A 27,583-nucleotide genomic window follows, 5' to 3' on the forward strand; every position below is an offset into this window, starting at 1 on the left:
ATGCAGCGTCGCCCGCAAAAGCCGTCAACGACAGATTTTACGCGATTTTGGTATTACATATACGGCGTAGCATACAAGTTACGCACGTATATTTCACCCTTTGGACGTATTTTTTTTAACCATAGACTAACATAGAACAGACGCGCAATTTGGTATCCAATATACAGCGTAAGGGCTTACGCGTGCACAATTCAGAAAATCTACTCCATTCTCATCTCGACACAAATTGCAGGCGCAGCAAACCTTGCACTGACTAAAAAAACAACGTAACTCTCTGAAGGACTAACAAACGCATGCGTAATCACATACATATCAGCCGCAAATCTCAAACAGTTAAACCTCTTCTAAGCATTTATTATTCCTGCCCCTGCAAGTGTGTCAAACCAATCACAAACAGCACAACCTCTCAACCGGAAGCCTTAAAACACCTGGCAATGCACATCTTCATTAGCCACCATGTTTCCCCTGCAATACGTAGAGAGACAGCATCGTGGGGCACAAGGGGTGCTGGAAGCCCTACAAGCCCCTGTTGTTCAGGATATACCTGCTGATGCTATAGTTGCTGCTGAGGTCCCTAGTCATGGTGCTGTAGCCGTCCCTGCTCCTGCTGCTGCTGTCCCTGTTCCTGGTGCTGCCCCTGCTGCTGTTGTTGCTGCAGCTGGTCATATAATTACATACTGCGGATTTCCACTGCATATAAGTTAAACTACTACATCCCACCCCCTAATTACTGAAAATATCTAATTTGTTTAATTCATGTTTAGGTCACTATGATTTATTGACTATCATTAAGAAGAATGAAAATGGATGTTTATAGCTTATGTTCACACCTTCTGTAAATACATTGGCCTAGATTTGGAGTTTGGCGGTAGCCGTGAAAACCAGCGTTAGAGGCTCCTAACGCTGGTTTTAGGCTACCTCCGGTATTTGGAGTCAGTCAAAAAAGGGTCTAACGCTCACTTTTCAGCCGCAACTTTTCCATACCGCAGATCCCCTTACGTCAATTGCGTATCCTATCTTTTCAATGGGATTTTTCTAACTCCGGTATTTAGAGTCGTGTCTGAAGTGAGCGTTAGAATTCTAACGACAAAACTCCAGCCGCAGAAAAAAGTCAGTAGTTAAGAGCTTTCTGGGCTAACGCCGGTTCATAAAGCTCTTAACTACTGTACTCTAAAGTACACTAACACCCATAAACTACCTATGTACCCCTAAACCAAGGTCCCCCCACATCGCCGCCACTCGATTAAATTTTTTTTAACCCCTAATCTGCCGACCGCCACCTACGTTATCCTTATGTACCCCTAATCTGCTGCCCCTAACACCGCCGACCCCTATATTATATTTATTAACCCCTAACCTGCCCCCCACAACGTCGCCGCCAACTACCTACAATAATTAACCCCTAATCTGCCGACCGCAAAGAGCCGCCACCTACATTATAGCTATGTACCCCTAATCTGCTGCCCCTAACACCGCCGACCCTTATATTATATTTATTAACCCCTAATCTGCCCCCCTCAACATCGCCTCCACCTGCCTACACTTATTAACCCCTAATCTGCTGAGCTGACCTGAGCGCTACTATAATAAAGTTATTAACCCCTAATCCGCCTCACTAACCCTATAATAAATAGTATTAACCCCTAATCTGCCCTCCCTAACATGCCGACACCTAACTTCAATTATTAACCCCTAATCTGCCGACTGGAGCTCACCGCTATTCTAATAAATGTATTAACCCCTAAAGCTAAGTCTAACCCTAACACTAACACCCCCCTAAGTTAAATATAATTTTTATCTAACGAAATTAATTAACTCTTATTAAATAAATTATTCCTATTTAAAGCTAAATACTTACCTGTAAAATAAACCCTAATATAGCTACAATATAAATTATAATTATATTATAGCTATTTTAGGATTAATATTTATTTTACAGGTAACTTTGTAATTATTTTAACCAGGTACAATAGCTATTAAATAGTTAAGAACTATTTAATAGCTAAACTAGTTAAAATAATTACAAAATTACCTGTAAAATAAATCCTAACCTAAGTTACAATTAAACCTAACACTACACTATCAATAAATTAATTAAATAAAATACCTATAATTATCTACAATTAAACCTAACACTACACTATCAATAAATAAATTAAATACAATTCCTACAAATAAATACAATGAAATAAACTAACTAAAGTACAAAAAATAAAAAAGAACTAAGTTACAAAAAATAAAAAAATATTTACAAACATTAGAAATATATTACAACAATTTTAAACTAATTACACCTACTCTAAGCCCCCTAATAAAATAACAAAGCCCCCCAAAATAAAAAAATGCCCTACCCTATTCTAAATTACTAAAGTTCAAAGCTCTTTTACCTTACCAGCCCTGAACAGGGCCCTTTGCGGGGCATGCCCCAAGAAGTTCAGCTCTTTTGCCTGTAAAAAAAACATACAATACCCCCCCCCCCAACATTACAACCCACCACCCACATACCCCTAATCTAACCCAAACCCCCCTTAAAAAAACCTAACACTAAGCCCCTGAAGATCTCCCTACCTTGAGTCGTCTTCACCCAGCCGAGCCAAATTCTTCATCCAAGCGGAGCAAGAAGAGGTCCTCCATCCGGTAGAAGTCTTCATCCAAGCGGGGCAGAAGAGGTCTTCCATCCGATTGAAGTCTTCATCCAAGAGACATCTTCTATCGTCATCCATCCGGAGCGGAGCGGCAGCATCCTGAAGACCTCCGACGCGGAACATCCATCCTGGCCGACTGAACGACGAATGACGGTTCCTTTAAATGACGTCATCCAAGATGGCATCCCTCGAATTCCTAGGATTCTATCAGCCAATCGGAATTAAGGTAGGAAAAATCTGATTGGCTGATTGAATCAGCCAATCAGATTGAGCTCGCATTCTATTGGCTGATCGGAACAGCCAATAGAATGCGAGCTCAATCTGATTGGCTGATTGGATCAGCCAATCGGATTGAGCTTGATTTCATCAGCCAATCAGAATATTCCTACCTTAATTCCGATTGGCTGATAGAATCCTATCAGCCAATCGGAATTCGAGGGACGCCATCTTGGATGACATCATTTAACCTCCTAAGGACATATGACGGAATTTTTCCGTCATAAAACAATTGAGGAAACTGAAAGCTGTGTCCTTAAAGGGTTAAAGGAACCGTCATTCGTCGTTCAGTCGTCGGCCAGGATGGATGTTCCGCGTCGGAGGTCTTCAGGATGCTGCCGCTCCGCTCCGGATGGATGACGATAGAAGATGCCTCTTGGATGAAGACTTCATCCGGATGGAAGACCTCTTCTGCCCCGCTTGGATGAAGACTTCTACCGGATGGAGGACCTCTTCTTGCTCCGCTTGGATGAAGAATTTGGCTCGGCTGGGTGAAGACGACTCAAGGTAGGGAGATCTTCAGGGGCTTAGTGTTAGGTTTATTTAAGGGGGGTTTGGGTTAGATTAGGGGTATGTGGGTGGTGGGTTGTAATGTTGGGGGGGGGTATTGTATGTTTTTTTTTTACAGGCAAAAGAGCTGAACTTCTTGGGGCATGCCCCGCAAAGGGCCCTGTTCAGGGCTGGTAAGGTAAAAGAGCTTTGAACTTTAGTCATTTAGAATAGGGTAGGGCATTTTTTTTATTTTGGGGGGCTTTGTTATTTTATTAGGGGGCTTAGAGTAGGTGTAATTAGTTTAAAATTGTTGTAATATATTTCTAATGTTTGCAAATATTTTTTTATTTTTTGTAACTTAGTTCTTTTTTATTTTTTGTACTTTAGTTAGTTTATTTCATTGTATTTATTTGTAGGAATTGTAATTTATTTATTGATAGTGTAGTGTTAGGTTTAATTGTAGATAATTATAGGTATTTTATTTAATTTATTTATTGATAGTGTTGTGTTAGGTTTAATTGTAACTTAGGTTAGGATTTATTTTACAGGTATATTTGTAATTATTTTAACTATTTTAGCTATTAAATAGTTCTTAACTATTTAATAGCTATTGTACCTGGTTAAAATAATTACAAAGTTACCTGTAAAATAAATATTAATCCTAAAATAGCTATAATATAATTATAATTTATATTGTAGCTATATTAGGGTTTATTTTACAGGTAAGTATTTAGCTTTAAATAGGAATAATTTATTTAATAAGAGTTAATTAATTTCGTTAGATAAAAAATATATTTAACTTAGGGGGGTGTTAGTGTTAGGGTTAGACTTAGCTTTAGGGGTTAATACATTTATTAGAATAGCGGTGAGCTCCAGTCGGCAGATTAGGGGTTAATAATTGAAGTTAGGTGTCGGCGATGTTAGGGAGAGCAGATTAGGGGTTAATACTATTTATTATAGGGTTAGTGAGGTGGATTAGGGGTTAATAACTTTATTATAGTAGCGCTCAGGTCCGCTTGGCAGATTAGGGGTTAATAAGTGTAGGCAGGTGGAGGCGACGTTGTGGGGGGCAGATTAGGGGTTAATAAATATAATATAGGGGTCGGCGTGTTAGGGGCAGCAGATTAGGGGTACATAGGGATAATGTAAGTAGCGGCGGTTTACGGAGCGGCAGATTAGGGGTTAAAAATAATATACAGGGGTCAGCGATAGCTGGGGCGGCAGAATAGGGGTTAATAAGTATAAGGTTAGGGGTGTTTAGACTCGGGGTACATGTTAGAGTGTTAGGTGCAGACGTAGGAAGTGTTTCCCCATAGCAAACAATGGGGCTGTGTTAGGAGCTGAACGCGGCTTTTTTGCAGGTGTTAGGTTTTTTTTCAGCTCAAACAGCCCCATTGTTTCCTATGGGGGAATCGTGCACAAGCACGTTTTTGAGGCTGGCCGCGTCCGTAAGCAACTCTGGTATCGAGAGTTGCAGTTGCGTTAAATATGCTCTACGCTCCTTTTTTGGAGCCTAACGCTGACATTATATGGACTCTCAATACCAGAGTTATTTTAAAGGTGCGGCCAGAAAAAAGCCAGCGTTAGCTACGCGGGTCCTTACCGACAAAACTCTAAATCTAGCCGATTATTATTTATATATATATCTATGTGTCAATTTCTATTTGATGTGAGAAACCTTGATTTACATCTTATAAGTGAATTTTACTATATGTACCCTTCATACACAACTATGTGTTGTGGTTTATAGAACATGAATATGTCATAAACATGATAATATTACCTTTTTTTGGCCATTTCCACACAGGTCTTATTATATGTTTTAACAATATTACTGTACTAAAACACACCTCACATGAATGTGGATGACAATTATATGGTAAATAACAGAGGACAAGATTTATGGTGAACTATAAGAATATTTATTTATTTTTAGGCTTCTTGGATGAGGGAGCTGAGGTGACTGTAGTGGATTTCCTTGTTCTCCTGGTTTGAGAAGATTCTGATGTTTCTGCTGGTGTGCTGGCCACAAATTATAGACTGGAGGCAGTGTCCTGCTGGTGTGTAAAGTGCTCTACCAACACACCCAAGAGTTGATTTTGTTCTCGCCATCTATTGTCCATCTGCATCTGCATATCAGATGGAATTCGCATCATCTGTGACTGGTTTTGAACACTTCCACTTAATGATGTCTGTGGGTAAAAGCCATGACTGCCATGAGATTGTGTTGGGGGGCGGGTAAATACATGGACCCTTTGTGGCTGTATTGGCTCCCCCTCAAAGCCAAAAGAAGAATAATCCTCTGGCCAGGAATCTTGCCAGGGGTCATATGGCAATGCTGGTGGCATCACTCCCGGGTCCTCAACTGAAGCCATCCAACCATGCTCATGCCTGGGAGCATACTGTTCATGTGGTTGCCTGAAGACTGGTGGTGGTGGTGGTGGTGGCATGCCTGTTTGTATCCTCGTGACAGGAGGTTCTGTGGAGGAGTCAAATGATGAGAGGGATTAGTACAGTCAGATATATGTCCATGTGGGCATACAATGTACATTGATACATGCTAGGGCCTATACTGATTCTCATGTCAAACTATATAACATGCATGTGCACATTGTGATTTGTTCTATGAGGGATTTGAATATGCACACTATACAGGTATGTGTTTCATACAATAGTTATGTGTACATGTCAATGATGGAAAAAATGTGTTCTTTAAGTGACACTATGGTCACACAATTTACTTTAGCCTGATGTAGGCACAGAACCTGCTTTATTGAGTTAAAAGTATTGTGATGGCTATAGTGTCCATTTACTGAAAACTCTAAATGTGGCTTGTGGCCTGTGTTACTCTGAGACCTGTTAGTATTGCACTATTCCACCTCATATCATGAATTGCATTGTGTTAAGTAGCATTAATGTCAAATATAATTGTAGATGTTTTTGTTAGTAGGCCAAATACCATGCTCCTCATTGTGTACATGAATGTGTGATATTAAAGGATGTTATATCTCAAATACATATAATACTGATGTGTGGGATGTTACTCACCAGCATGATGTGCTGTGTTTGCAGCCCCTGAGTCACTAGCCCCTGGAAGTCCACGGACTGCTGTGATACTCAGGGACCTGCGTATCATCTCCTGCCAGGTGTTATACTCTATGTCCAGGGATTGACCACCGCCTGTTCCCCTCTGGTGCATAGCTTCCTGCCCCATATTTTCTTTGACCCGCCTCTTGCAGTCATTCCACCGCTTTTTCATGCCCTCAACAGTCCTCCTCTGCGGGGCCACACTGTTGACGGCATCCTCTACCACCAACCATGCAGTTTTTCTCCTTTTGGCACTGCCTTTGCCCTTCTCCTGCCCAAAGAGGGCACTGTAATTGTCCATGATGGCCTGGACTAGGGCAACATTTTCCTCAAATGAGAAGTTGGGACATCTTAACCTCTCATCCTCCATGGACACCTGGCTTGCTCCCTGTGATGTTCCTGGTGTGGGTTCCTCCCTATCCTCTCCCTCCTCCCCCCTTCTGTCCATATGTGCACCCTCTGTCCCTCTCCTAGATGTGCCTGGTCTCTGGGGCCCTCGGGCATCTCCCCTCCCATCATCCCTTCTAGCTCTCCCTCTCCCCACTCCACTTACTCCCTGACGGGAACCCCACTGCTCCTCCTGTCCTCTCCAATACTCCTCTCCCTGCCACTCCTCTCCCCTCCTCCCCTCTGCCCTACCTCTCCCTGCCATCCTCACACTAAATCACACTACACACACTCACACTCACTCCCAGTTCAATCACACACAATCACAACCAAACACTCAGCCTATCACACTGTAAAATTAAAATAAAATGTGTGAGGTGTTATAAAAAAAGTGTGGTGTATTTTGTATATGTATGTATGCAAAATGTATGCAATATGTAAAAATATGTGTAAGTGTACAAGCTTAATCAAACAACAATGCAACCTAACCAACTCCTCTGTTTGCGCCTCTCTCTCTACTCTGACTAATCCTCCACTCCACTGTAGTGTGCTGTAGCTCAAAGAGCAATCCAAACAAACTGAAGAAAATGGCGGCTGCGCATGGGTTTATATATGAATTTTGAATAGCATAATTACGTGTCGCATTTATTTGAAATCGCGGTTCATTTTTATGAGTGTTAGCCTAATTTGCATAAAACTACTCTTTATTGACACTTTCCGTGGACAAAATACTGGCGTAAGTTACTTGCGACGACTAAAATGTGTATTTGCACACATTTCAGAAGATCTCCAGTTTGTCCTACTTACACCAGTTTAGCATCTAATGGCGCAGTATATGTAATACCCCAATGTGCGAGGTGAAATTACGGCCAAAACCTGCGCCATATATTTGATCGCGCCCCCTATTTTTTTTAAAAAAAAAAACACCCCAACAAAATCCTTACTCTAATCCTCAAACTTTTTACTCACCCAACTTGACTCCAGCTCCTATGTGATCACCTTTTATCTTCATGGCAGTGGAGGACTGCCCCGGACCGCCAGAGATGATCACATTGGAGCTAAATTTAATTCATAGATTTAAATTTAAAATAATAAAATGAACAAGTAGAATTAACTATATTTTAAATTATACATGACAATGCATATCATTTTAACATTGCATATAAATGTAGCAGCATAGCTCCTATAGTTACAATAGGGAGTTTTTTTTGTATACTTTATTAGTCAGGTAGATTGCAGACATGACTTAGGTGTATGCGTTCTGTGGGAGTTAGATGGGCGTTCAAGGGAAAGTATATAGAAGACATGTCGTAGGTGTAGGTAGTCTGTGGGAGTTAGCTGGGCATTCCAGTGGAGTGTAGCTAAAATATGACATAGATATAGGTGTTCTGTGTTAGCCGGGCGTTCCAGGGGAGTAACTTGCACTATGATTGCGATACATCGCCAGCAATGTGATGTATTCCAATCTCTGAAGTACAGGTTATGTGTAGGGTGCCATCCATGTTTGTCTTATCCCATTTTCAGTTGCGAGACTTTACAGTGTGAGGCAGGTAGTGAAGGTTTAGTGACAGTTAGGTTTCCCAGGCATTATTTGAAGTGTTCCTACACAAAAACTGTGTTTGGTTTCAGTGAGTATGCCCCCCCCCCACTGAAAGTAATGACTAGTGGCGATGTTGGCAGACTTTTGCAGAAGCCGCAATCCCTATTATATCCTTTGGGAGACACATTGCCACTCATTGGCACTTCACGGGTTCTACCACTCTTTTAGAATGTTGATGCTTTGAATATCGGGGCTTAATTGTTATTGCATTGTATTTTTATTATGTATGTATTGATTATGCAAGTCTTCTGTATGTAACGGTCCTATAAGTAGTCCATCCATATGTGTAAGATGCATTAGTCACTGGCCTACCAATTGGAATATCATATGCCTTTAAATGGACATTGCACACTAGACTTTTCTTTGCATAAATGTTTTGTAGATGATCCGTTTATACAGCCCAACTGCGAGTATTTTTGTAATAATGTAAAGTTTTGCTTATTTTTTAATAACAGTGGCCTAGATACGAGTTTTGCATTATGGTGCGGTATGGCTATTACCGCTGAAAAATGGGCCATTGCAAAATACACTAACACCCATAAACTACCTATTAACCCCTAAACCACCACCCTCCCACATAGCAAATACTATATTACACCTATTAACCACTAATCCACCACCCACCCACATCGCTACTATTAAATAAACCTATTAACCCCTAATCTGCCGCCCACCCACATCGCCAACACTAAATAAATCTAGTAACCCCTAATCCACCGCTCCCCTACATTGCTGACACTAAATAAAATTGTTAACCCCTTATCCGCCACCCCTCAACATCGCTGACACTTAAATAAAGTGATTAACCCCTAATCCGGTGCTCCCCAACATCGCCAACACTAAATAAACCTATTAGCCCCTAAACTGCCGGCCCCCCACATCACAACTAATAAACCTATTAACTCCTAAACCGCCAGACCCCCACATCGCCAAACACTTAATTAAACTATTAACCCCTAAACCTAACACCCCCTAACTTTAAATTAAAAGTTACAATATAACTATCTTAAAATAAATAAAAACTTACCTGTGGAATAAAAAAAAACTAACATTAAAATATAAATTAACCTAAAATTACTATTCTAATAGCAACAAAGGGAGAACAAACCAGCGAGTCATTGAAAGCGCTTGTAAAATTTTAGGCTTTGTTCAACAGGATACAAAATGTTGTTAAAAGGCAGCAGACAATTAAATGTCTTACGCATTTCGGCCTTCAGGCCTTATTCATAGACATGACTATTCTGAAAACATAAAAAAAAACACTTATTAAAAAACCTAAATTACGCATTTAAAAAAGCCTAATAGCCTAATACTACGAAACAAATTAAAAAAAATCTAAAAAAACACATATACCTAATTCCAGGGACACACTCATAAAGTCACACATACATCTAATTCCAGGAACACACATTTGCACACACACACATACACAATATTCATACAGAGAAACACTCAAAATAACATACACTCATACCTGGGTAATGATCAGTTCAGAACATTTTAACTGTATAACAAACATATCATAAATATATTGTTAACTGAATGATTTATAATAGTAGATAGCTTTTAAATATATAAATGCATAGGTTATAAATAATTCAGTGTTTATTTGGCTGACTGCTACAGCTAGTAAACAAATTCCTTAGGCACTAAAGAGTGCCATATCCACACCTCTCACTCACAGACAGCAGTTTTTATCAGAGGAGACATTAAGGCATGTAAAAGTGACCCAAGGTCTGACCTTCTGACAATAAAACACACTAAGATAAAGTCTGAAACTACTTTACTCGCCTTTCTTTCCTGCACATTTTGCTCCATAGCAGATGTCACATGACCGCACTGGAATTTGTATGTGCGGCTGTAGCTGGGAGAGAGGATTAATTTAAAAAGTACCTCAGCCTTTCTCTTCAATAAGATTCTGAGAGGGGCTTTTTTTAAACCAGCTCAATGAAGAGCATACTTAGAGCACACAATCTTTGCAGTGTTGACAGACTTCCTGCAATGGATAGGCAGAGACAGGGTGCACAGAAGAGAAACTCATCTGTGCAACCTTCTCTCAGCAGGAGGGTTCTGTGTGGGATGTATAGAGCACTGTGTAGAGCAGGACTTGCACAGATGTATTGTGCCTGAGCACAGCACTCTAATTTCCAGTGTCCACAGCCATGTCCCAGACTCTTTCCTGCTGTGCTCCACCACCCCAGCAATCTTATGAAGCTTTAGCACAGCACTGATTGAGGGTGTCAGATGGTTAAATTGTAGTACCCTGTGCCCACATGTAACAGGAGCATCAGAGAGCAGACCTGTCAATGCATTAAAAAGTACCAACCCCCACATCTTCATAATACCCACCTGTCTCTCTCCTATGTAAACTCTACTTGTACTTGACTGTGCATGGTGATGCATCTCATTTGAAAATTATTATGAATACTTTATGTTTTCTAGCTTGTTAATGTGTAATATGTTATGATACCCATGCAGTGTATTACAGTGTAAGAAATATGCATATGCATCTGTGTCATATGCCCTCTTGACATCTGTTACAGAACTGGGGCTGTTAGACCCTGGGACACACGAAGCTCTAAGAATTATGATACATATCAAGGATGAAGGTAATGTAAATATAAAAGTGTGTTGATATGTACCTTGGAAGTAATCATGTATTGCATTGTCTTGAACTTGGATTTATTGTTTGGTCTGTGGGTGCTGATCATTTATCAAGTGCCTTTGTTCAGTTTGATGTGTCTATTTTGTTGTTGACACTTAATCAATAACTTGGTTGGAAGGATTGTGATTGTATTGAATGGGTGACTTTTCCGATATCCAATCCAATCTTTTTCCAACACAGAAATAGTGTTATGAATTTGATATTGCTCCAGTATTGTATTGTATCAGGAGTCAATAATAACTCAATAAACATAATTGTCAAGTCTAGAATTGACCCCAGTATTGGATAAACTATACCTATTCCACAACAAACATCAAAATACTATGAATGTGAAAAATAACCTTATAATTAATTTTCTAAGAATGACTATGTGTAAAAATGTCCTTAAATTAAATAACCAGCACAAATAATACCCTGCACAGCCGGTCCTAACTGCAAAATGAATACTCCAAAAACATATTTATACCATGCATTAATACAAAATCAGATGTTGATGATTTTGGGGTCCATAAGCAGCGAAAGCTGCTCTGGAGCCCTGGCAGGGCAGGTTCACATATGCTGCTTCTTACACTCTACACCACCTCTGAGGTGGCGAGGGGAAATCACTGAGAGCTCGCTCGCTCTTGGTGATTGACAGTTCCTTCTCTCACATGATTGGTTGCACGAGAGAAGGGGCAAGCATTACATGCTCACTTGAGCATGTAATGATACATACTGGCAGTAGATCATGTCCTCTGCACCGTATTTTGAGAAGCTTGTCCGCTTGATCTTTAGTACATGGGGCCCTATGTCTAAAAATGTTAAATAAGTTTAGTTCAAGGCTATCTTTTCAAACTGAAGGTGGGAATAAAACAATCTAATAGGGAACACATACTGTATTCACAATTTAATTATTTTACCTTCATTAATCTCTATAAGACTAATGTAGTGTAAATGCTTTCTATGAAAATTTTAATAAAGTGCAATGATGTTTCTCTCTAGACTCTAATCAAACATTTCAATAATGCACTCACATTTACTTCTGTTTAGGGTAGTGTTCATAACAAGAAACACTGAAGTCAAAGTTCATATGTTTAGAAAATAAAATAAACTCATTGTATATATTACATGACAGTGGCATCCTCTGAACTTCTTGGTAAAAGGCCCGGTTATGAGTATGTCTGGCAATTAAAAATAATTGGGAAGCAGGTTTGCCACTAACTCTTCCAAGAATGCCAGTTATGATATAATGATGTTTCATTAAGCATGCTGAAAGCTGTGAGCTCCGTATGGCAGTGGCAATTAGGAAGGATCATAAAGGGAAAAAAAGAAGAAGAAGAAACATTAGAAAATATCCAGGCTAAGATTACCATTCCATTTAATGGCCACTTCATTAGCTAATTGATTTCTTATTAGTAACAAGGAAGAACCTGGTTAGGGGCTTTACACAGCTAATTAACAACATTTACACAATTAGTATGTTACTCATTTTCTATCCATACTTGGAATCAGCCATGACTTGGTTGCTCTGGGCCATTCAATTAAAAAAAAATTCTGTTAATATTGGCTTAACCTTCAAATGAACAAAATCCCTTAGGGCAACCTCATATTTAAAAGTAACATTAAACAAACATAAAGAATTTCTGTTGTGCTCTTGTGCGAATTCCCCCCCCCCCCCCTCATTTTCAGTTATTTATTTACTTAATTTGAGACATGATAATTTGTATATACTGTTTGCAATGAAGTAACTATGGATGCACCTGGGAACATATGTTAATATGGAGTATAAACAAAGTTGTATTGATAAATGGGTACTGCAGTTTGCATCGTTTGAGTAGATGCATTTTCTCCAAAAATTTACACTTTCATTATGTGACAGTAAATCACTGCAAGATCATATTCCCATGAACTGGTGTTCCCTATTGAACCTGCCAATATATGTGCATATTTTAACAAATTTAGACAATTTCATATTCACTCAATAAATATTGCATCTACTATTTCCACATTATATACGGTTTCAGCCATCTGATGTAAATTTGAAGAAGATCACAAATAATATTAGGTACTGGATATTTATTTCCCTTGGTCTAGATTTTGACAGTGAAAATACTTTGTCTTAATATAAATGTTGCAGCAAAATCTGAAAACTTTTGGAATCTTTAACTCAATAAAATATAGCACAGTCATTCCATTCTTAAAAATACATAAGCTTTATTACCGTATTTAAGGCTGATTTCACACCACTTTAATTACTGTTGTTCATCCTGAACACTCCAATTAATTTATAGAGATTCTTTCAATATTTTATGTTGTCTGCACATGTATTCTTAAATACAAAAATACATTATAAATGTATTAATATTTGACTTTTAAAGCTTAAAGGGACATGAAACCCCAAAAAATTCTTTCATGATTCCGATAGATAATATAATTTTAAACAATTTTCAAATTTACTGCTATTATTTAATTTGCTTCCTTCTCTTGTTACCTTTTGCTGAAAGGTTTATCTAGGAAAGCTCAGGAGCAGTAAATAACCTAGGTTCTAGCTGCTGATTGGTGGCTGCATATATTTACCAATTGTCTTTGGCTCACCCATGTGTTCAGTCGGCAACCAGTAACTGCATTGCTGCTCATTCAACAAAGAATACAAAGAGAATGAAGAAAAATGATAATAAGAGTAAATTAGTAAGTTGCTTGAAATTGCATGCTCTATCTGAATCATGAAAGATAAATTCTGGGTTTTATAACCCTTTAATGTCACTGAAACTCTTGAAAGTGCAGCCATAGTTTAATTTTAATCAAAGGTTCCATTATAAGTTTAATTTGATTCAACGCCAATTGAAAATTCTTGAGATATTTAAAGTAAAAAACTGTATGTTTTTTGGCAGCATTGGCAGGTAATAGTAATTTGAGCATAGCTACAGTCAAAACCACTAAATGAACTTGCTTCAAGTTAGATAGGGAATAGAGGTAGAGGCATTCAAAATGAATACATAAATTCAATCACTATTTTACTGACTACAATTATTCCAAACCCGAGAATGCTTGATTATCTGGCCCATATAAAGTAATGACGGTCCCTGGGAAACTGAAGCTGACAGTTTTTACATTTTAATTTAAATAAAAGACGTGCAAAATGCAATCTATTTTGTAAAAGAAACTCATAAATATACATAGTATGAGCCTAATTTGTTAATGTTGCACAGAAACTGTGAATGCATAATCAGAATTTGTAAAATCACAATCCTAAATACACTGCTGTATACAAAATAAAAACACAAAACAAAAAGTGCAAAGTTTAAATGTAATAAAATGTAATCTGAAGTGTAAAGTGATATAAAACAGAAAGCACAAAGTGTAAATGCAGCAGAACTGTCATGTCATGCAGTGCTATATTGCACTGGGCTTGTCTTTCCTTCACATACAGAAAAGCAGGGAACACCCTCTGGAAAATCAAAGCAAAATCTACCTTTTGAAAATTTCACTAGGGATTTCGCAGTGCTGGAGAATCATTTTAGAAAATCTTACCTGTGCAGAGAAGCCACTTGCCCAATCACCTCACTGCTATTAAAACCTGTCATTGATCAACCCACTCTGCAAGTAAACCCTAACCATTGTTCACCCACCCCTCCCTATCACACAATTAACCCTAACTGTGACCCTTATTAGAATACATTGGGCTTACTGGGGAGGGGGGTTCGGTGAAGTGGACCATATAAAATGGTGTTTAATTGTTTGAAGTCACAAATACCCCTAACTCCACATTGGTCTGCATGGCTGTGGTTCCAGAAGGATGCCTCTTCTAAAGATGATGCACAAGAAAGCCCGCAAACAGTTTGCTCAAGACAAGCAGACTAAGGACATGGACTACTGGAACCATGTCCTGTGGTCCGATGAGACCAAGATTAACTTATTTGGTTCAAATGTTGTCAAGCATGTGTGGCGGCAACCAGGTGAGGAGTACAAAGACAAGTATGTTGTGCCTTCAGTCAAGCGTGGTGGTGGGAGTGTCATGGTCTGGGCCTGCATGAGTGCTACCGACACTGGGGAGCTACAGTACATTGAGGGAACATGAATGCCAACATGCACTGTGACATACTGAAGCAGAGCATGATCCCCTCCCTTCGGAGACTGGGCCGCAGAGCAGTATTCCAAAATGATAATGACCCCAAACACACTTTCAAAATGGCCGCTGCCTTGCAAAAGAAGCTGAGGGTAAAGGTGATGGACTGGCCAAGTATGTTTCCAGACCTAAACCCTATTGAGCATCTGTGGGACATCCTCAAATGGAAGGTGGTAGAGCGCATGTTCTCTAACATCCACCAGCTCTGTGATGTTGTCATGGAGGAGTGGGAGGACTCCAGTGGCAACCTGTGAAGCTCTGGTGAACTCCATGCCCAAGAGGGTTAAGGCAGTGCTTGAAAATAATGGTGGCAACACAAAATATTGACACTTTGGGCCCAATTTGGACATTTCCACTTAGGGGTGTACTCACTTTTGTTGCCAATGGTTTAGACAATAATGACTGTGTGTTGAGTTATTTTGAGGGGACAGCAAACTCACTACTTTACATTGTAGCAAATTGTCATTTCTTCAGTGTTGTCACTTGAAAAGATATAATAAAATATGTACAAAAATGTGAGGGGTGTACTCACTTTTGTGAGATACTGTGTGTGTATATATATATATATATATATATATATATATATATATATATATATATATAGTGATATCAAGAGAAACTCTATAAAATAACAAGCACACAGGGATAGCAGTATTTATGGTTATAATTAGACTTTGTATGGTAGTTTTCGAAGTAGAGACAGAGTTATGGTCCACCTTCACCTAATGTTCCACCAGTGGTATATCCCAATAAGAGTAAAAGGATGTACGCTTACCCACTCTTACAATTTTTGCGGATTTCAAGTTCGAAAGTGGTGTCTGTGATAAAACGTTTCAGCTTCTGTATGCAAAGATTTTTTGCATACAATTATCCGGAGATATATTGCAACAAACCTGTTGGGAGTGTATTTCATGCATAAACTTACCTCATAACTGATTGAGGTCAAAATTTGTGAGTGTATATCTGTTTGTCTACAATAAATTAACAAAAAAGAGAACATAAATTCCTATTAAACTGAGACTAACCACTTAAATGTTAGTACTGGTAAATATTGCTCAAAGTCCCATTTTGATTGATGATGCAAACATAAAAGTTCCCCAATAAGGAAACGGCAATATGAAAGGCACTTAGTAATCCCCACAATAGAAATATCACCTGTGACATTACAGTAACATCCAACATGTGGAGGCGTGAGGGATTCACCCGTCTGTTACCTCTATTTCATCGGTTGTAAGGAAGATGCCTTGGAAAGTTAAGGATATTCGTGGTACTTCTAGGTAACCACAGCTCCGGTGTGGAATTATTACCTCTTGTTACGGTCCTTGCTATTCCTGTGGTCTTACTTCCGGGTATCGGTGAGTCATTACAGGTGACGTAACTAGTCTCTATAGCCATGTGGGAAAATCAGGACAAAGCCTTCTACAGCAATCTGTAGCAGTCATCGGATGGAGCTCCACTGGCATCAGGGAAATCCGAAACCTCAGCAAAAAAAGACTCCTCGTAGTCCGCAAGGCAAATAGAAGAAAACAAAAGCCTTGGAGCAGGAAACTTTGAAAATAAAAAGTCCACTTTATTTCTTCAACTATGTTAAAATAACAACAATTCAAGCCAGGTAAGGAATAGGATTAACAGATCCTACACATTTCGTACTCATAGATCTGTTTAAACATTAAACATTGTTGGTTTAAAAAGCACCTCCTATACAGCTATTGGTGGTAATGTTGGTTCAATGCTTTCTGAAACCCTCTGGGGGGGTTTATAAGATAAGGTGATGTATGTATGTTTGTCTGATAGTTGACTTTGTCTATGTAGTAACTTTTATTAAGAACTACCACACTGCCCCCTTATCTGATTTTCTAATTACAATTGAAAGGTTATTCTTTAACGAGTTAATTGCTTCCTTTTCTTTGAGTGAAAAGTTGTAGACTGTTGTGGTCCCTGATTGGTCCAAAAGTTTAAGATCCTCAATCACTCTTTTGTGGAAAAGCTCCAAAGTCTTCCCCCGACTCTGTATTGGATAAAAGAGTGACTGAGGTTTAAATCTCGGGTACGGACATTGGTAGTGTCCCTGTTGCCATCTGATTCACTATACAGATTTTCCAAACTAGTAAAATTACAAGCATCTTGGAAATCAAGGTCATCATTACGATTTGCTTGTGCATGAACAGGTTCTAAGCAATTAGAATGGTGTGTGTCATCACTATTCTTGAAGTGTTTCTTGAGGGTGATTTATCCGAATACATTTATTCACTTCTATAATAGTTTGAAAGAGGTTGAATTTCTTAACTGGAAAGAAACCTAAACCAAAATTAAATACTGCAATTTCTGCTTTATTAAGAGAATACGTAGATAGATTAATGACACTACCTAAAGTGGGCATTTAGCTCTTTTGCAGGCCCAAAGCGCTAACCTAAAAAATAAACCCACCCAATACACCCTTAAAAAAATCCTAACACTAACCCCTGAAGATTCAATTACCGGGAAAAGTCTTCATCCAAGCTGCAAGATGTCCTCAACGAAGCTGGCAGGAGTTTTCCTCCAGACGGGCAGAAGTGGTCCTCCAGTCTTCAAGACATCCAACGCGGAGCATCCTCTTCAAACGACGGCTTCTTCGTAATGAATATCTCTTTAAGTGACATCATCCAAGATGGTGTCCTTTAGATTCCGATTGGCTGATAGAATTCTATCAGCCAATCGAAATTAAGGTAGAAAAAATCCTATTGGCTGATTCAATCAGCCAATAGGATTTAACTTCGATCCTATTGTCTGATCCAATCAGCCAATAGGATTGAGCTTGCATTCTATTGGCTGATTGGAACAGCCAATAGAATGCCAGCTCAATCTTATTGGCTTATTGCATCAGCCAATAGGATTTTTTCTACCTTAATTCCGATTGGCTGATTTCTATCAGCCAATCGTAATCTAAGGGACACCATCTCGGATGATGTCAGTTAAAGAGATATTCATTACGAAGAAGCCGTCGTTTGAAGAGGATGCTCCGCGTCGGATGTCTTGAAGATGGACCCGCTCCTCGCCGGAAGGCTGAAGATAGAAGATGCCGTCTGGATGAAGACTTCTACCCATCTGGAGGACCACTTCTGACCGTCTGGAGGACCACTTCTGCCGGCTTCATTGAGGACATCTTGCCGCTTGGATGAAGACTTCTCTCGGTAAGTGAATCTTCAGGGGTTAGTTTTAGGATTTTTAAGGGTGTATTGGGTGGGTTTATTTTTTAGGTTAGTGCTTTGGGCCTGCAAAAGTGCTAAATGCCCTTTTAAGGGCAATGCCCATCCAAATGCCCTTTTCAGGGCATTGGGGAGCTTAGGTTTTTTAGTTAGTATTTTATTTGGGGGATTGGTTGTGTGGGTGGTATGTTTTACTGTTGGGGGTTGTTTGTATTTTTTTTTTACAGGTAAAAGAGCTGATTACTTTTGGGCAATGCCCCACAAAAGGCCTTGTTAATGGCTATTTATAGTTTAGTTTAGGCTAGGGTTTTTTTTTATTTTGGGGGGGCTTTTTTATTTTGATAGGGCTATTAGATTAGGTGAAAATAGTTTAAAGATCTGTAATTATTATTTTATTTTCTGTAATTTAGTGGGGGGGGGTTGTGATTTAGCTAATTTAATTTAACTTATTTAATTGTATTTAATTTAGTTAATATATTTAATTGTATTTAATTTACTTCATTTAATTAATTGTAGTGTAGTGTTAGGCGTTAGTGTAACTTAGGTTAGGTTTTATTTTACAGGTCAATTTGTATTTATTTTAGCTAGGTAGTTATTAAATAGTTAATAACTATTTAATAACTATTCTTCCTAGTTAAAATAAATACAAACTTGCCTGTAAAATAAAAATAAACCCTAAGGTAGCTACAATGTAAGTATTAGTTATATTGTAGCTAGCTTAGGGTTTATTTTATAGTTAAGTATTTAGTTTTAAATAGGAATAATTTAGTTAATTATAGTAATTTTCTTTAGATTTATTTAAATTATATTTAAGTTAGGGGGAGTTAGGGTTAGGGATAGACTTAGATTTAGGGGTTAATACATTTAATATAGTGGTGGCGACGTTGGGGATGGCAGATTAGGGGTTAATAAATGTAGGTAGGTGGCGGAGATGTTGGGGGCAGCAGATTAGGGGTTAATAAATATAATGTAGGTTTCGGCGATATCCGGAGCATCAGATTAGGGGTTAATAAGTATAATGTAGGTGGCGGCAATGTTAGGGGCGGCTGATTAGGGGTTAATAATATTTAACTAGTTTTTGCGAGGCGGGAGTGTGGCAGTTTAGGGGTTAACATGTTTATTCTAGTGGCGGCAATGTCGGGAGCGGCAGATTAGGGGTTAATAATTTTATTATAGTGTTTGCGATGCGGGAGGACCTCGGTTTAGGGGTTAATAGGTAGTTTATGGGTGTTGGTGTACTTTTTATCACTTTAGTTATGACTTTTATGCTACGGCGTTGTAGTGTAAAACTCATAACTACTGACTTTAGAATGCATTAGGAATCTTGGAGGTAGAGGGTGTACCGCTCACTTTTTGGCCTCCCAGGACAGACTCGTAATACTGGTGCTATAGAAGTCCCATAGAAACAAGGGTTTACAAACTTTACGTAAGTCGATTTGCGGTAAAGCCAAAGAAGTGTGCGGTGCCCCTAAACCTGCAAGACACGTAATAGCAGCAGTAGTGAAAAATCAGCATTAGGACCTGTTAAGTTAGTTAACGCTGCTTTTTCATCTTAACGCAAAACTCGTAATCTAGCCGTTAGTAAAAACAACTAACCCATTGGTACGATAGTCTAAATCTAGAAAGATATTGCAAATATATGATTATACCACAAGGCTTGAAGTTATATAAAACATCAATATTTGAACAAGAAGATGTTGAATATTGAACTGAATGGGAGACAGCTTTAGAGGAAAGCTCAAATACTCTCATGAATATAGTAATTAAATATAGAAATTACAAAGTGGACAAACTAGCAGCAGAAATAAATGAACTCAAGAAAAACCTAGAAGTATATAAAGGGGACACCTTATATAAAGAATTAGAAAAACTAAATAGATTTGAATTAAATTTAGAGACTAAAAAGAAGAAGAAATTTATCAGAGATTATTTAGATATATAAAATCAAGGTAATGAAACTAACATGGAAGGGAATGAAAATTAAGAAAGTGTATGGTTAGAAAATCTACCCTCTAATGATGAAATGCAGGCCCCCACAAATAATAGTAATAACATTGCGATTACAAAAAGAAACATACACACTAATCACAATATGGGAGCAAGACGTAAAAGTACAAATAATACAATAATAATACAAAGATCTCTTTCTCACACTTAAAAAGATTAGTGAGCTAATTACGAGTCGGGACATGTACCTTGGAAAGATAATGATTATCAACATGGGACACAAGACAACTACACAAATAGACATAGAGAACCTTTCCAACAAAAAGGCAAAAACAAATGGGGATCAAACAATTATAAAGCAAATAAATATTCTCAGAATGGTTTCTATAATAATAGATACCCACCCTAATGTTTACATAATAAAGGAGGGCCTTATAAAACACAAAAACTAGTTGGGAAACCTTTTTTAGATCAGGGTTGGAAAAAACCATACCCCAGGTTTTATACAAAAATACTATATAGACCATACAAAACAGACATGTAAAAAGACCAGATTGGGATATAAATCTCAGACCCCAATTGTCCAGAGGGACCCCCATGAAAAGAAAAGGACCAGAAGAGGGAAAAGAGTGGTCAGAGATAGAAATAAACAGAAATCAGAGCAGATTCCCAAAAAAAGGAAAACAGGGGAGCCCCTATTAAAAATCTTAAACCTCTCTTACACCTCTTTTTCAGATAAAGAACTAGAAGTTCTCTCCAAAGGCCTTAACTTAGCCCCTACAAAAGGACCTAATCCGTTTAATGTATATATTGATTTCAATACATTTATCTGAAAACTTACGTTACACAGACATTTTGAGAAAATAGATCAAAATCAAAAAGAGCAGACTTTCTAAAAAATCTTACTAATGCAGATCTTGAAACACTTACGGATAGATTTAGAGTTTTGTCGGTAACGACCCTCGTAGCTAACGCTGGCTTTTTTTCCCCCGCACCTTTTAAATACCGCTGGTATTTAGAGTTCACAGAAGAGCTGCGTTAGGCTCCAAAAAGGGAGCGTAGAGCATTATCAATACCAGCGGTGCTTACGGACGCGACCAGCTTCAAAAACGTGCTCGTGCACGATTCCCCCATAGGAAACAATGGGGCTGAAAAAAAACCTAACACCTGCAAAAAAGCAGCGTTCAGCTCCTAATGCAGCCCCATTGTTTCCTATGGGGAAACACTTCCTAAGTCTGCACCTAACACCCTAACATGTACCCCGAGTCTAAACACCCCTAACCTTACACTTATTAACCTCTAATCTGCCGCCCCCGCTATCGCTGACCTCTGCATATTTTTTTTAAGGATTCTATCAGCCAATCGGAATTAAGGTAGGAAAAATCTGATTGGCTGATCGGAACAGCCAATAGAATGCAAGCTCAATCTGATTGGCTGATTCAATCAGCCAATCAGATTTTTCCTACCTTAATTCCGATTGGCTGATAGAATCCTATCAGCCAATCGGAATTCGAGGGACGCCATCTTGGATGACGTCATTTAAAGGAACCTTCATTCGGACTTAGGACGTCGGAAGAAGAGGATGGATCCGCGCCGGAGGTCTTCAAGATGGAGCCGCTCGTCATCGGATGAAGATAGAAGATGCCGCTTGGATGAAGATGGTTGCCGGTCCGGATCTCCTCTTCTGCCCGTATAGGATGAAGACTTTGGAGCCTCTTCTGGACTTCTTCTTGCCGCTTGATAGAAGACTTCAGCCGGATGATGGATCTCCAGCCCCCGCTTGGGCTTGGATGAAGACTTCGGAGGCTCTTCTGGACCAATCGGTGATACCCAGTGTGGTGAAGATAAGGTAGGAAGATCTTCAGGGGCTTAGTGTTAGGTTTATTTAAGGGGGGTTTGGGTTAGATTAGGGGTATGTGGGTGGTGGATTGTAATGTTGGGGGGTGGTATTGTGTTTATTTTTACAGGCAAAAGAGCTGAATTCTTTGGGGCATGCCCCGCAAAAGGCCCTTTTAAGGGCTGGTAAGGTAAAAGAGCTTTTCTATTTTAATTTTAGAATAGGGTAGGGCATTTTTTTATTGGGGGGCTTTGTTATTTTATTAGGGGGCTTAAAGTAGGTGTAATTAGCTTAAAATTGTTGTAATATTTTTATTATGTTTGTAATTAATTTTTTTATTTTTTGTAACTTAGCATTTTTTATTTTTCGTACTTTTGTTAGTTTATTTATTTGTATTTATTTGTAGGTATTTTATTTAATTAATTTATTGATAGTGTAGTGTTAGATTTAATTGTAGATAATTGTAGGTATTTTATTTAATTAATTTAATTGATAGTGTAGTGTTAGGTTTAATTGTAACTTAGGTTAGGATTTATTTTACAGGTAATTTTGTAATTATTTTAACTAGGTAGCTATTAAATAGTTCTTAACTATTTAATAGCTATTGTACCTGGTTAAAATAAATTCAAAGTTGCCTGTAAAATAAATATAAATCCTAAAATAGCTACAATATAATTATAATTTATATTGTAGCTATATTAGGGTTTATTTTACAGGTAAGTATTTAACTTTAAATAGGAATAATTTATTTAATAAGAGTTAATTTATTTAGTTAGATTTAAATTATATTTAACTTAGGGGGGTGTTAGTGTTAGGGTTAGACTTAGCTTTAGGGGTTAATACATTTATTATAGTAGCGGTGAGGTCCGGCAGATTAGGGGTTAATACTTGAAGTTAGGTGTCGGCGATGTTAGGGAGGGCAGATTAGGGGTTAATCCTATTTATTATAGGGTTATTGAGGTGGGAGTGAGGCAGATTAGGGGTTAATAACTTTATTATAGTAGCGGTGAGGTCCGGTTGGCAGATAAGGGGTTAATAATTGTAGGTAAGGTAGCAGCGACGTTGGTGGCAGCAGATTAGGGGTTAATAAATATAATATAGGGGTCAGTGGTGTTAGGGGCAGCAGATTAGGGGTACATAGGGATAACGTAGGTGGCGGCGGGGTGGGGGGACCTCGGTTTAGGGGTACATAGGTAGTTTATGGGTGTTAGTGTACTTTAGAGCACAGTAGTGTTGGGGGGTGGTATTGTGTTTATTTTTACAGGCAAAAGAGCTGAATTCTTTGGGGCATGCCCCGCAAAAGGCCCTTTTAAGTGCTGGTAAGGTAAAAGAGCTTTTCTATTTTAATTTTAGAATAGGGTAGGGCATTTTTTTATTTTGGGGGTCTTTGTTATTTTATTAGGGGGCTTAGAGTAGGTGTAATTAGCTTAAAATTGTTGTAATATTTTTATTATGTTTGTAATTAAATTTTTTATTTTTTTATAACTTAGCTTTTTTAATTTTTTGTACTTTAGTTAGTTTATTTATTTGTATTTATTTGTAGGTATTTTATTTAATTAATTTATTGATAGTGTAGTGTTAGATTTAATTGTAGATAATTGTAGGTATTTTATTTAATTAATTTATTGATAGTGAAGTGTTAGGTTTAATTGTAACTTAGGTTAGGATTTATTTTACAGGTAATTTTGTAATTATTTTAAATAGGTAGCTATTAAATAGTTATTAACTATTTAATAGCTATTGTACCTGGTTAAAATAATTACAAAGTTGCCTGTAAAATAAATATTATTCCTAAAATAGCTACAATTTAATTATAATTTATATTGTAGCTATATTAGGGTTTATTTTACAGGTAAGTATTTAGCTTTAAATAGGAATAAGTTATTTAATAAGAGTTAATTTATTTCGTTAGATTTAAATTATATTTAACTTAGGGGGGTGTTAGTGTTAGGGTTAGACTTAGCTTTAGGGGTTAATACATTTATTAGAGTAGCGGTGAGGTCCGGTCGGCAGATTAGGGGTTAATACTTGAAGTTAGGTGTCAGCAATGTTAGGGAGGGCAGATTAGGGGTTAATACTATTTATTATAGGGTTAGTGAGGCGGATTAGGGGTAAATACAGGGAGTGCAGAATTATTAGGCAAATGAGTATTTTGACCACATCATCCTCTTTATGCATGTTGTCTTACTCCAAGCTGTATAGGCTCGAAAGCCTACTACCAATTAAGCATATTAGGTGATGTGCATCTCTGTAATGAGAAGGGGTGTGGTCTAATGACATCAACACCCTATATCAGGTGTGCATAATTATTAGGCAACTTCCTTTCCTTTGGCAAAATGGGTCAAAAGAAGGACTTGACAGGCTCAGAAAAGTCAAAAATAGTGAGATATCTTGCAGAGGGATGCAGCACTCTTAAAAAGCTTCTGAAGCGTGATCATCGAACAATCAAGCGTTTCATTCAAAATAGTCAACAGGGTCGCAAGAAGCGTGTGGAAAAACCAAGGCGCAAAATAACTGCCCATGAACTGAAACATCACTGGAGTGCCCAAAAGCACAAGGTGTGCAATACTCAGAGACATGGCCAAGGTAAGAAAGGCTGAAAGACGACCACCACTGAACAAGACACACAAGCTGAAACGTCAAGACTGGGCCAAGAAATATCTCAAGACTGATTTTTCTAAGGTTTTATGGACTGATGAAATGAGAGTGAGTCTTGATGGGCCAGATGGATGGGCCCGTGGCTGGATTGGTAAAGGGCAGAGAGCTCCAGTCCGACTCAGACGCCAGCAAGGTGGAGTACTGGTTTGGGCTGGTATCATCAAAGATGAGCTTGTGGGGCCTTTTTGGGTTGAGGATGGAGTCAAGCTCAACTCCCAGTCCTACTGCCAGTTTCTGGAAGACACCTTCTTCAAGCAGTGGTACAGGAAGAAGTCTGCATCCTTCAAGAAAAACATGATTTTCATGCAGGACAATGCTCCATCACACGCGTCCAAGTACTCCACAGCGTGGCTGGCAAGAAAGGGTATAAAAGAAGAAAATCTAATGACATGGCCTCCTTGTTCACCTGATCTGAACCCCATTGAGAACCTGTGGTCCCTCATCAAATGTGAGATTTACAAGGAGGGAAAACAGTACACCTCTCTGAACAGTGTCTGGGAGGCTGTGGTTGCTGCTGCACGCAATGTTGATGGTGAACACTGACAGAATCCATGGATGGCAGGCTTTTGAGTGTCCTTGCAAAGAAAGGTGGCTATATTGGTCACTGATTTGTTTTTGTTTTGTTTTTGAATGTCAGAAATGTATATTTGTGAATGTTGAGATGTTATATTGGTTTCACTGGTAAAAATAAATAATTGAAATGGGTATATATTTGTTTTTTGTTAAGTTGCCTAATAATTATGTACAGTAATAGTCACCTGCACAAACAGATATCCCCCTAAAATAGCTATAACTAAAAACAAACTAAAAACTACTTCCAAAACTATTCAGCTTTGATATTAATGAGTTTTTTGGGTTAATTGAGAACATGGTTGTTGTTCAATAATAAAATTAATCCTCAAAAATACAACTTGCACTCCCTGTACATTTATTATAGTAGCGGTGAGGTCCGGTCGGCAGATTAGGGGTTAATTATTGTAGGTAGCTGGCGGTGACGTTGTGGGGGGCAGATTAGAGGTTAATAAATATAATATAGGGGTTGGCGGTGTTAGGGGCAACAGATTAGGGGTACATAGATATAATGTAGGTAGCGGCAGTGTACAGAGCGGCAGATTAGGGGTTAAAAAAATATGCAGGGGTCAGCGATAGCGGGGGCAGCAGATTAGGGGTTAATTAGTGTAAGGTTAGGGGTGTTTAGACTCGGGGTACATGTTAGGGTGTTAGGTGCAGACTTAGAAACTGTTTCCCCATAGGAAACAATGGGGCTGCGTTAAGAGCTGAACGCTGCTTTTTTGCAGGTGTTTTTTTTTCAGCTCCAACTGCCCCATTGTTTTCTATGGGGGAATCATGCACAAGCACATTTTTTAAGATGGCCGCGTCCGTAAGCACCGCTGGTATTGAGAGTTGCAATGGCGGTAAATATGCTATACGCTCCCTTTTTGGAGCCTAACGCAGCCCTTCTGTGAACTCTAAATACCAGCGGTATTTAAAAGGTGCGGGGGGGAAAAAGCCAGCGTTAGCTACGCGGGTCGTTACCGACAAAACTCTAAATCTAGCCGATAGTATTTAGAGAGGCAGACAAGGGTGGAGGTTTAGTAATCCAAGACAGATCTGAATATCTTAAGGAAGCTTATAATTTACTAGAGGATAAAAAGACATATAAGAAACTCCAGGGGAATCCCAGTATGATATTTGAGAAGGAATATAAATCACTTATTGACACCGCTAATGAATTAACCCTTGACCCTACACGTTTCGTTTGCTACACGGGCAAACTTCTTCAGGGGTATTTTTTGTTTTTCTTATTTAGCATATAAACATCACATTTAGAAGTCAATATTTAATCTGCTTGTAGCGGAAATGACATGCAGGAAGCCGGCAAAGATAGCCCTATATGTAATTTCTGGGTCCTAAAACATATCAGTTTTCTTAATAAGTAAAGCTATGCACAAACGGTCTTATCTTTTCTTTTAATTTGAATGAGCTATAATTATATTCTACTATTACCTCTCGCTTGATTCTAAATATAGCTGATATTGTATAAAATGAATAGGAAACTAATAAAAAACAAATAAAAGGCATATGTTATACCATTTCATATAAATATATCAAAATAAATGAAGAGAACATGTATTATGCGATTTTATAGAATTATATATAAAAGTGTTTTTATACTACCTTGAATCGGTGGGCGCTGTGTGTTCCTTATATCTTTCAGCTGCTATTCCTTTGTCGGGACCAGGATACCCGGATTACACACTAAGCTGCAACTGACGAACAGGAGAATATATATTTTTTTTTTTCTGAACTTTTCCCTAAGTATTTATATTGTAATTCAATAAGTATTTATATTATAATTCAATAAGTATTTGCTATTTATAGTTAATTTGATGCACGCATTTTTAATAAGTATATGACTTGTACATTATTTATTTAATCCTTTTTATTACTTATTACTTATTCTATTCGATACTTGATTTTGATCCAGTGTGCGCTGATATCTGATTTTTTAAATATTTTGACTTTGGAACTTGGAATATGTTTGTCTAAATGATAAACTATACACAGTGTATTATATCTACACAGGACGATCCAGTCCATATCATTGCTCATTTTCCTGTTGTCTGAGAGCGCAGGTGATCCTCGTTTTGCTTTTTTCATATATATATATATATATATATATATATATATATATATAT

This window comes from Bombina bombina, chromosome 3 (genome assembly GCF_027579735.1).
Source record: "Bombina bombina isolate aBomBom1 chromosome 3, aBomBom1.pri, whole genome shotgun sequence".
Lineage (NCBI taxonomy): Eukaryota > Metazoa > Chordata > Amphibia > Anura > Bombinatoridae > Bombina > Bombina bombina.